Here is a 9,474-nt window from a genome sequence, read left to right as displayed (position 1 = left end):
CGGCCCGAGGAAGCTGGCCCGGCCGCTGTTGCTAGGGGCGACTCAGTCAGGTCTGGGGTGGAAGAGGCGGCGCTCTGGGACGCGAAGGGGTGGTGGGGTCGCGGCGGGCGCAGCAGGCGCCCCCGAAAAGAGACGGCACATGGTCCTGGGCGGTGGCTTGAGCAGGACTCCTGGGTTGGCATTGACAGTGTTGATAGAGCGCCTACTGTGTGCCGAGGTTGAGGTCGCGCCCGCGGGACCGCGCTGCGCAGAATCGAGCCGCGGCAGCAGTTACAGGGCCGGGGCTGCGGGGAGGAGCCGGGCTTCTGTATGATCAACCGCGACCCCGGGATCGAAGATGCAGCCACCTTTCCTGCCTCCAGCTCTGGGTAGCAGGGGGCTAGGCTCGGCACCCGGAGGAACTCGCTGTCTGGAGGAGGATGGACTTGGACCCACCTAAATGCCATTCGGAAGACAAGAGTGCCTACGGGTGGGCTTGAAGCCCACCCCCCCCACCCCCCCAGGGACCAGTTCCTAAATGCCCTTAGGGGTTTTATAACCGGGCTCTTCTACACCAGCATGTAAGTGCCGAAGGGCTGGAAGCATCTCTGGGTGCCAGCCTTGGGCCGAGCTCAGCATCGCTTGCAGGCTGGAACGTTGGAAATGCTACTGGGAGCCTTTCTTGCCCCCTTGCCTCTGCATGTGCCCCGTGGTCCCGCGCAGACCCTGGCACTGCGGTGGATGGCGTTTATTGGTTCAGGGACCTTGTGGATTTGTTGCCTCATTTAAGCCTCAGGGTAATATATATACGCATATATATATATGTTATATTCATATATGCGTATATATATAATTTTTTTAAGTAAGCCCTATGCGCAATGTGAGGATTGAACTCATGACCCGGAGATCAAGAGTCTCATGCTCTACCGACTGAGCCAGCTAGGTGCCCCTCAGGGTAACCCTATAAAGACAGGCAGACACATCTTGCCATCCAAAGCCTAAACAGATTACAGTGCCTTGACCAAAGTATCCAAATGGGTTGGCTGCAGAGCTGGGATTTGAACCCATGTCCTAAAACTTCCCTAACAGATAAGTTCTTGTAGTGGGTATGCCTTGTTTTTCTTACTTTCCTCCCTCTTATTTCCTTCCTCCCTTCTTTCCTGCCTGCCTGTCTTCCTTTCTTCCTTCCCCAGCATGTGAACCATCTTGCTATGTCTGGGGCATTTCCTACTCTGTGAGAAATACATGTCTTTAAACACCAGCGTCATACCCAGAGAGGACAGACGCTCCCATCACAAAAACACATGAGGACTAAGATGCATTCGGGGCTTCAATCTCACCCTCTCAGGCAAGTGTTCACTGGGGCCAATGGCAGCCTTGTTTAAAATGTTATTCTGTCTCTCCCTGTTTGGACAAGCACACATGATTGAATTCCCATTAGTTAAATGTGTGCTTCATATACTGCAACTGAAATGTGGGTGAGCACAAGATTGTGGAGCCCCAGTAGGGCATTTAGCCCAATTTGGGGGGTTGGGTGAGGGAAGCTTCCTGGGAAAGAGATCATTTATTTACACTGAGTCTGAAACCATGAGTAGAGTCAGCCAGGTGAGGATGAGTAGAAAGGCATTCCAAGCAGAAGGGCAGCCTGCACAGGGGCACAGAGGTGGGAAAAAACATAGTGGGATTGGGTAAATGTCAAGAGAAGGGGAGGCGAGAGTTTAGGTTGGAAGGGGAGGCAGGAGTCAGGCCAAGCTTGGATGTAGCGTGACACTCAATTCAGCATCTTGAATGTCAACTAGATCAGCCATGAAAACAGAGGACCCACAAAAGGGTTTCAGCCTCGAGTAGGAGCAGAGAGACAGGGTTTGGACAATTCAGAACATTCTATATTGGCCAAAGAAGTAGCTGGGGGATGAGGTTTCCAATTAAATGTCTTTCTCACCTTACCACAGCACACATTAAATAATAAATTAGTGAATGCCAAAAGACAGGAAGCAAAGTTGACACTGTTTAACTCAAGATTCCTCTGGTTTTCATGAGAGCTGGAATTAAAGAAACACTTTGAGCCTTTCATTGCACTTATGTTAAATGACATCATGGTACTATAAAGACCTGGAAATGGGGAGATGGGAGGCAAGGTATGCATGTGGACATGAAAAGAAAAAAAAAAAAAGAGAAAGAAGTGGAAAAGAAGAAAAGAAAAAGCAAAGCATTGTTATACATGGAATGGATCTATGATCTGGAAGGAATGGAAGAGGGAGGTCTGAGATCTGGATCTGGAAGTCATTCTCGGAATGCCTTCTTCTGTCCTTGTTCCCTATCTCCATATTAAAGTAGGTTCTGTCTTGGTCTCCTTAGACTGAAAAGACATAAATCAACATACCAAGCTGTGTGTACGCAGAGGCGGTGCTTACTTTCATGTTAGCAAGGAAGCTCATCCTGAGATGTCAGAAGCTAAAAAGAATCTAGTTCTACCCTTGCTGCTGGAGGGTGGAAAAAGAACGGAGCCTCGAAGAGGTGAAGTGACTTGTCTGCAGCTGCACAGCTAGTTGGCAGGAGAACCAGAATGGGGCCCAGCTCTCTCAAGCCCCAGACTCCTGTTCTTACTCCCAGCAACAGCTCTCCTCAACTGTATAATGACAGAGGATACAGAGGGACCAGGAAGATGTTCCAGCCAGGAGAATGGAAGGAACACAGTCTCAGACATGAGAATTCCTAAGTTGCCTGCTGGCCCCTCCCTGAGGACAATGATGAATGGCCTTGTGCAAGAAACATAAGCACCCATTTGTTTAAGCCATGACAGTGTGGCTTGTCTGTTACTTGCAGACTAGTGCATTCCTAACCAGTTCTATCCTGTGCAGTGGTCAGATCTCCTGCCCCCCAAGCCTAGTGCTCTCTGCACCACGTCTAGTCTGGAGGGCCAGAAAGGCCTGCTTTGGCCTGGCCACCACACGGCACTCAGCCACCATCCTTCTGCCAGAATGTGGAGGGTGATGGGGGCCAGGAGCTGTTCTCAGTGTGTGTGCATGTGTGAGAGAGAGACGGGTAGAGAGCTGACAGAGCTGAGTGCTGAGAGTAAGCCACAGAGAGAGGAATTGTGTAATAATCATATGACACCTGAGAGGCAGGGTGGGGGGCGGGGGTGCCGGGCCGAATGTAGGCCAAGTAGGCCACAGATGCTTGGGGACACTGGGAAATATGAAGCCCGTTTCAGATCCACCCTCCAGGCTGCTCTCCAACATATTGGAGGTCAGAGCAGGCCCGCTGCTATCCTTTTAATTCACTACTCTGGTCCCCTTCTTTACCCCAGTGGGGCCATGATTGCCCTCAGGGAGGGGCCAGCAGGCAGCTTAGGAATTCTCATGTCTGAGACCGTGTTCCCGCTGTTCTCCTGCCTGGAACATCTTCCCGGTCCCCCTGGATCCTCCCTATCATTATACAACCCTATCATCTCACCTCTTCCATGGAGCCTTCCAAGATTGGCCTCCAGTGAGCTCTCCCCCACTCTCAGCATCCTTGATTTTTACTGCCTGAGGTCATAGTACATATATTGAGCTCCAGCTGTGTACCTGGCACCAGGCACCTACGCTTAAGACTGCTAACTCTCCAACACCATGTGAGGGAGTCAACACGCATATTGTTGGTGGCAAGGGGAGGGGACCAGCGTTCAGAGAGAGGAACTGTAACTTGCCCTACATTGTCATCCCCAAGAGGAGAGCCAGGGTCAAGCTCCAAACCATGTTTTTCCCTCCAAGTGTCTAACAGTGATGGATCCCTTTCATTCCGGGTAAGTGGGGGGCCTTCTAGCCCCTTGTGCTTAGCTCAGCAATGTCCAGTTAGAAACTCAGCACAGATCTGATGGTGACCACCCTTCTCTCTTCCAAGTACTGTATCCTTTCAGGATAATTGTGGATGGACTGCTTCTAAGATGGGTCACGGACATACCAGCCTTCCTTTCTGAGCACACAAAAATTCAACTTTGATCAATGACCTATAGCTACCCTTTTATCAGTTCCCATAATGCACTGCAATATTGGGATGGCTTTGGGGAATATGGAGATAGAAAGGACCATCTGCCCCTGCACTTAATGGCCCCAAGCTATTGAACTGTTCTATTCTCGGGGCACCTGGGTAGCTCAGTTAAGCATCGGACTCTTGCTTTTGGCTCAGGTCATGACCTCATAGTTCATGGTGTCCAGCCCCATGTTGGGCTCCACACTGACAGTGTGGAGCCTGTTTGGGATTCTCCCTCTCCTTTTCTCTCTGCCCTGCCCTCGTGCACACACTGTCTCTTTCTCTCTCTCAAAATAAATAACCTTAAAAAAAAAAAAAAATGTTCTATTCTCTGATGTGCTGGAGATTGTAGGTCTGGATCCAGATCCAGATGCATATGTATATGACATTCTGTTGGGTGACCTTCTAGATCCTGATGGTGTGGGTCTCTGTAGCAGGCCTTCTCTCTTGGCCACTCCGCTCTAAGCTAGGAAAGCCCACTGTCTGGAATGCATGCAAAGGTCTGTGGACGCAATAGTTGTGGAAGAGAAGTGCGGACTCGAGTTTGAGCCTTGACTTATGACCCTGGATGCTGGGTGACCTTGGGCAAATCACTTCATGTCTCTCCAGGCCAATTTCTTAATTAGTCGATTGGGAATAATAGTACCTGTCACTCACTGTTGCCGTGGGGACCCACAGAGGTCACGCGCAGGGAGCAGCCAGCACATGTGTGCAGAGTTCACCCTTCCCGGGCAGCTGCACTTCTCAGTTCTCCCCGGGATGAGCACTGGAGGTCAGGGTCAAGTCTTCTTAGGCTACACGTGGCTGAGAGGTCAACACTCACTCCTCCTACCAGGCTTCCTCATCCAATCTTACCCACCTCACCGGGCACCTCATTATCGGAGGCAACGGATGCAAATGCCCTTGGTAAGAGGTCTGGCAACACAAGGGAAGCTGTTAGTGTCCATTTCAATGCCTCTGTTCGCATTCAGGAACACGGAGACTCCTGAAGAGTGAGAGGCTTGCTCAGGCTCCCCACGCAGAAAGTAGTGCCCTAGATCCCAGCCTGGTGGTTCTGACATCATGCTGCTGCAAAGACAAGTGGGCGATGATAGACTAGGGGAGAGCAGGGAAGAGCGGGTGACGAAGATTCACGACCTCTCCCGAGACTGACATGTGCCGCCTCCCTTACGGCTGACCTACGGAAGTAAGCACATCTCCCAATACAAATAATAACTTTTTCAGAAACAATTCTAAGCTCTTTTTGAGGAAAAAATATTTCCTCTGTTACTTCAGTTCCTGTGCCATCCTTGGAACCAGCGGACCCCCGTGAAAAGCCATATTTGCCTCTAATGGCAGCCCTCCCTCCCTGTCTCCTTTCTGTCCTTTGTTCTTCCCCTAACGAGTGTGTATCATGCACCCACTTTGTGTGAAGCAGTGTTTCAAGCACTAGGGATATAGCTCTGAACAAAGTTCTCAGCCAAGTGTCACAGGACACACATCAAATAATTCATGAGAGATATAATTTAGGGCACGATAACTTATAAAAAATTAATGAGGGTAGAGTGACAGAGACTAAGCTCTTTGGTTTTAATTCAAATTGTATTCTTTTTTTTTTTTTTTTGGTAATAGATGCACATGGTGCACAATTTACAAGGTGCAGAGGGATACACAGTTAAAGGAAAACTCTCCCTGGGGTGCCTGTGTGGCTCAGTCAGTTAAGTGTCCAACTCTTGGTTTTGGCTCAGGTCGTGATCTCACAGTTCATGAGTTCAAGCCCCACATCAGGCTTCGTGCTGTACGGAGCCTGCTTGGGATTCTCTCTCTCCTCTCTCTGCCCCTCCTCCACTCACACATGCCCTCTCTCGCCCTCTCTCTCTCTCTCTCTCTCTCTCTCAAAATTAAAAAAAAAAACTTTAAATTAAAAAAAGCAATATTCCATTTATGCAAAGCTCAGAAGCAAAAAAATGCAAAACCAACAACATATTGTCTAAGGATGCAAACGTATGGGATAAAATAATTCAGAAAAACCGAAGCAGATAATAAACACAAAAATCAGGGTAGAGGTTCAGGGGTTTGAGGAGACAAGGGTGGAAACAAGCGGCAGGTGTAGGAGCATTGGTATGTCACCATCCCTGACAAATACTTGACATGTTTTTAAAAACAACTCATTGAAGAAAATTCCCCTAACATGATATTAAGCATTTCAATTGAATAATTCAGGGGCGTTTAGTACATTTGAAATATTGTGCAACTACCAGTTCTATCTAGTTCTAAAACATTCCCAAAGTAACACCCCTACCCACGCAGTAAGCAATTTCTCTTGTCCCCTTCTCTCCTAGCTCCCGGAAGCCACCTAACTGTGTCCTGTCTCTATGGATTTACCTATTCTAGATATTTCATATAAATGGAATCAGACAGTATCTGGCCTTCTGTGTCTTGCCCCTTTCACTTAACACAATGTTTTGAAGGCTCACCGACATTGTAGAATGTGGCAGTACTGCGTTCGCCTTCATGGCGGGATGACAGGCCATCGTGTGGATGTACCAGCTGTGTTCATCCATTCATCTGCTCGGCGATGTTTGGGCCAAGTGCCTATTAGCTCCAGGAGCGGTTCTGCGTGCGGCACCAAGGGAATGCATGCATCTATGTGGGTAACTTCTTTCAATTTTTCTGGGTAAGTGTCGAGGAGGGACATTTCAGGTCCACCCAATTTTTATTTTTATTTTTTTTTTAATTTTTTTTTTCAACGTTTATTTATTTTTGGGACAGAGAGAGACAGAGCATGAACGGGGGAAGGACAGAGAGAGAGGGAGACACAGAATCGGAAACAGGCTCCAGGCTCTGAGCCATCAGCCCAGAGCCCAACGCGGGGCTCGAACCCACGGACCGTGAGATCGCGACCTGGCTAAAGTCGGACGCTTAACCGACTGCGCCACCCAGGCGCCCCAACCCCAATTTTTATTAAAAAAATAAAATTAAAATAGTTAACAAACATCGGTCAGATATAAGATAAGAGGGCCCTCCAGCTAGATGTGGAGGTGTTGGGAGGAAGCTGTCGTGTGTCCAGGAGAGAAGGAGGCCTGGAGCTAGGGTTCACGCTGGTTCAGATTTGGGACAGCGTGTCCCAGTTGGGACTGCAGGGCTTGCTGATTGACCGGACACTTGGGAAGAGAAAAAAGTAGGAACTGAGGCTAGCTCCTCGTACTATTTACTGAGATGGGAGACACAGGGTTGGGGGAGGGGACTGGGGGTAACAGCGGAAGAAATAAAAAATTCAGTTCGGTTGTGAACATGTTGTATCTGAGAGGCCTATCAGACGTCACATGCAGTAACTCGGGACCTGTTTTGTGTCTTAATTTCCATATAATAAAAATTGGGTGGTGGGAAGAAGAACAATAATACCTCTTGCAACCCTACTATATTATTGTAACTACATTTGTTGTGGAATATAAACTCATTAGGTGGTGTGAATGTAAATCTATTTTTTTGGCCCCCTGTTTTCAATGGTGTTCTGTTGAATCCACTTCAGGTTGTTCTCTAACTTTCTGGACATTCACAGTTACTGAAAGTCCTGCCCAGTTTAAAGCGGCCAGATCAAACTCAGTGTAAGACTGGGACTACCCGATCCCCTGCTGCAGTCGGGCCCCTGGTGGAGGAAGGGGGTGCCCCCTTCTGGGCTGGAGCCCCTGGTGGGGAGGGGCACACACTGGGTGGGCAGAGGACCCTGAGAGTCAGAAAAGCAGCGACAACTTACCCAGAGCCCACTCAACGCACCCTGTCCAATGCCCACAGACACCCTTGTGCCCCATGGAGGGTCACCCTTTCCTTCTACATCCCTGAATATCCCAAAGGAAGTGCTCCTGTGGGGAGTCTGGACCCATGTTCTTCCAGGCACCCCCAGACCCTCCCTGGGCCCTCAGCCCCTCCTTCCTTGGCACCTTCTCTTTATGTATAGACCCTTCCACCGGGCACAAACAGTTGCCTCTCTCTGTATTCTAGGGGACCCTCAACTCCATGTCCTCACCCCCACTTTCTTCTTCTCTTCCACTCTCTGCTGAGGTCAGACTTGTGATCTGTGACACTATGCCCCGCCCCCCCCCCCCCCCAACAACTCCTGAGTCGCCCTCTCCTATAGCATTTCCAGCTTCATCCTCCCTCAACTGTTTGGTATCTTAGAAGCCATGGGCCTGCCTGTCTTCCTTCTTATCTCTCTGTAATGTATGAGTTCCCATTTTCCAGATGAGAAAACTGATACTCCTAAAGGTGAGGTTTACTGAGCTCCCTCAACTGGTAAATGGTGACACCAGGCCTCTGCTGCAGGCCGTTGACTCCATGTTCTGTGCCCTGCAGACTTCTCAGGGTCTGGAGAGTATCTGAGCTCACCAGCAAAGTAGGGCTCCTGGCCCAGGTCACACGCCCAAGCACCATCCTGCCCAGGCACCAGTGGGCTCACACAGACTTAAGGACCTGGTGCCCCTGAATGTTGGGTGGTGACAAAACGAAAATGAATGATGAGTGATTGACGTATCGGTCAGAACTGGAAGGAGCCTCGGAGTTTTGCCACTCAGTATTTATTTTGTCACTCCCCCCAGCTGATCAGGAGAGGCTGAGGCCGGGCGCTGTTGGGGGCAGAGGTTCTGGAGAGGCTGCCTGCCAGGCCCGGGCTGCTTAGAAAGCTCACTCTCTGTTTCAGATTCTGTGTCTCCCTCTCTCTGACCCTCCCCCGTTCATGCTCTGTCTCTCTCTGTCTCAAAAATAAACAAATAAATGTTAAAAAAAAAAAAAAAAAAAAAAGAAAGCTCGCTCTGACAGGGGAGGGAGCATCGGCTGGATCTGGCCAGAGGCAAACCCCAAGAGCCCACAGGGCAGAGCAGCTGCTGCAGGCTTCCCACGGGGACCAGGTACACTCCTCCTGGGCTCAGCGTCGGTTTCCTCTGGCCACTGTAACAAATGACCACAGGCCATGTGGCTGGAAGCAACATAAGTTTATTCTCTCAACTTCTGGAGGTGGAGGACTGAAATCAAGGTGTAGGTGGGCCACACTTTCTCTGGGGGCTTTAGGGGACAATCTGTCCTTTGCCTCTTCCCGCGTTGGTGGCTGCTGGTATTCCTTGATTTGTGGGCACATGGTTCCAATGTCTGGTCACACTGCCATCTCCTCTTCTGTCTTTGTGTCATATAAACACATTTCAGCAGGCTCCATGTCCAACTTGAGGCTTGAACTCATGACCCTGAGATTGAGAGTCACATGCTCTACCAACTGTGCCAGCCAGGCAGTTGTGTCTTTGTGTCTTTGTGTCTTGCTCCCTTCTGGCTGGTTCTCATCACACTTGTGATTACATTTAGGGCCCGCTCCGATAATCCGGGATGATCTCTCCATCTCAAGATCCTTAATTTAACAACATTGGCAAGATCTTTGCCATATAAGGTAACATCCACAGACTGCAGGGATCAGAACCCGATATCCTGGGGGCCACTGGGTAGCCTAGTACCCTTAGA

General features: G+C 49.6%; 1 non-coding gene across 1 annotated transcript; it reads right to left on the bottom strand.

Annotated features, from left to right (window-relative positions):
- Positions 1-9,177: 9,177 nt before the first annotated feature.
- TRNAE-CUC (transfer RNA glutamic acid (anticodon CUC)) lies at positions 9,178-9,250 on the bottom strand. The gene has a single exon. It is a non-coding gene; the product is annotated as a tRNA-Glu (tRNA).
- Positions 9,251-9,474: the final 224 nt, after the last annotated feature.

This window comes from Panthera onca, chromosome B3 (assembly GCF_046562875.1).
Source record: "Panthera onca isolate mPanOnc1 chromosome B3, mPanOnc1 haplotype 2, whole genome shotgun sequence".
NCBI lineage: Eukaryota > Metazoa > Chordata > Mammalia > Carnivora > Felidae > Panthera > Panthera onca.
Note: the sequence above shows the minus strand (reverse complement) of the source record. Positions and strands in the feature narration are given on the sequence as shown.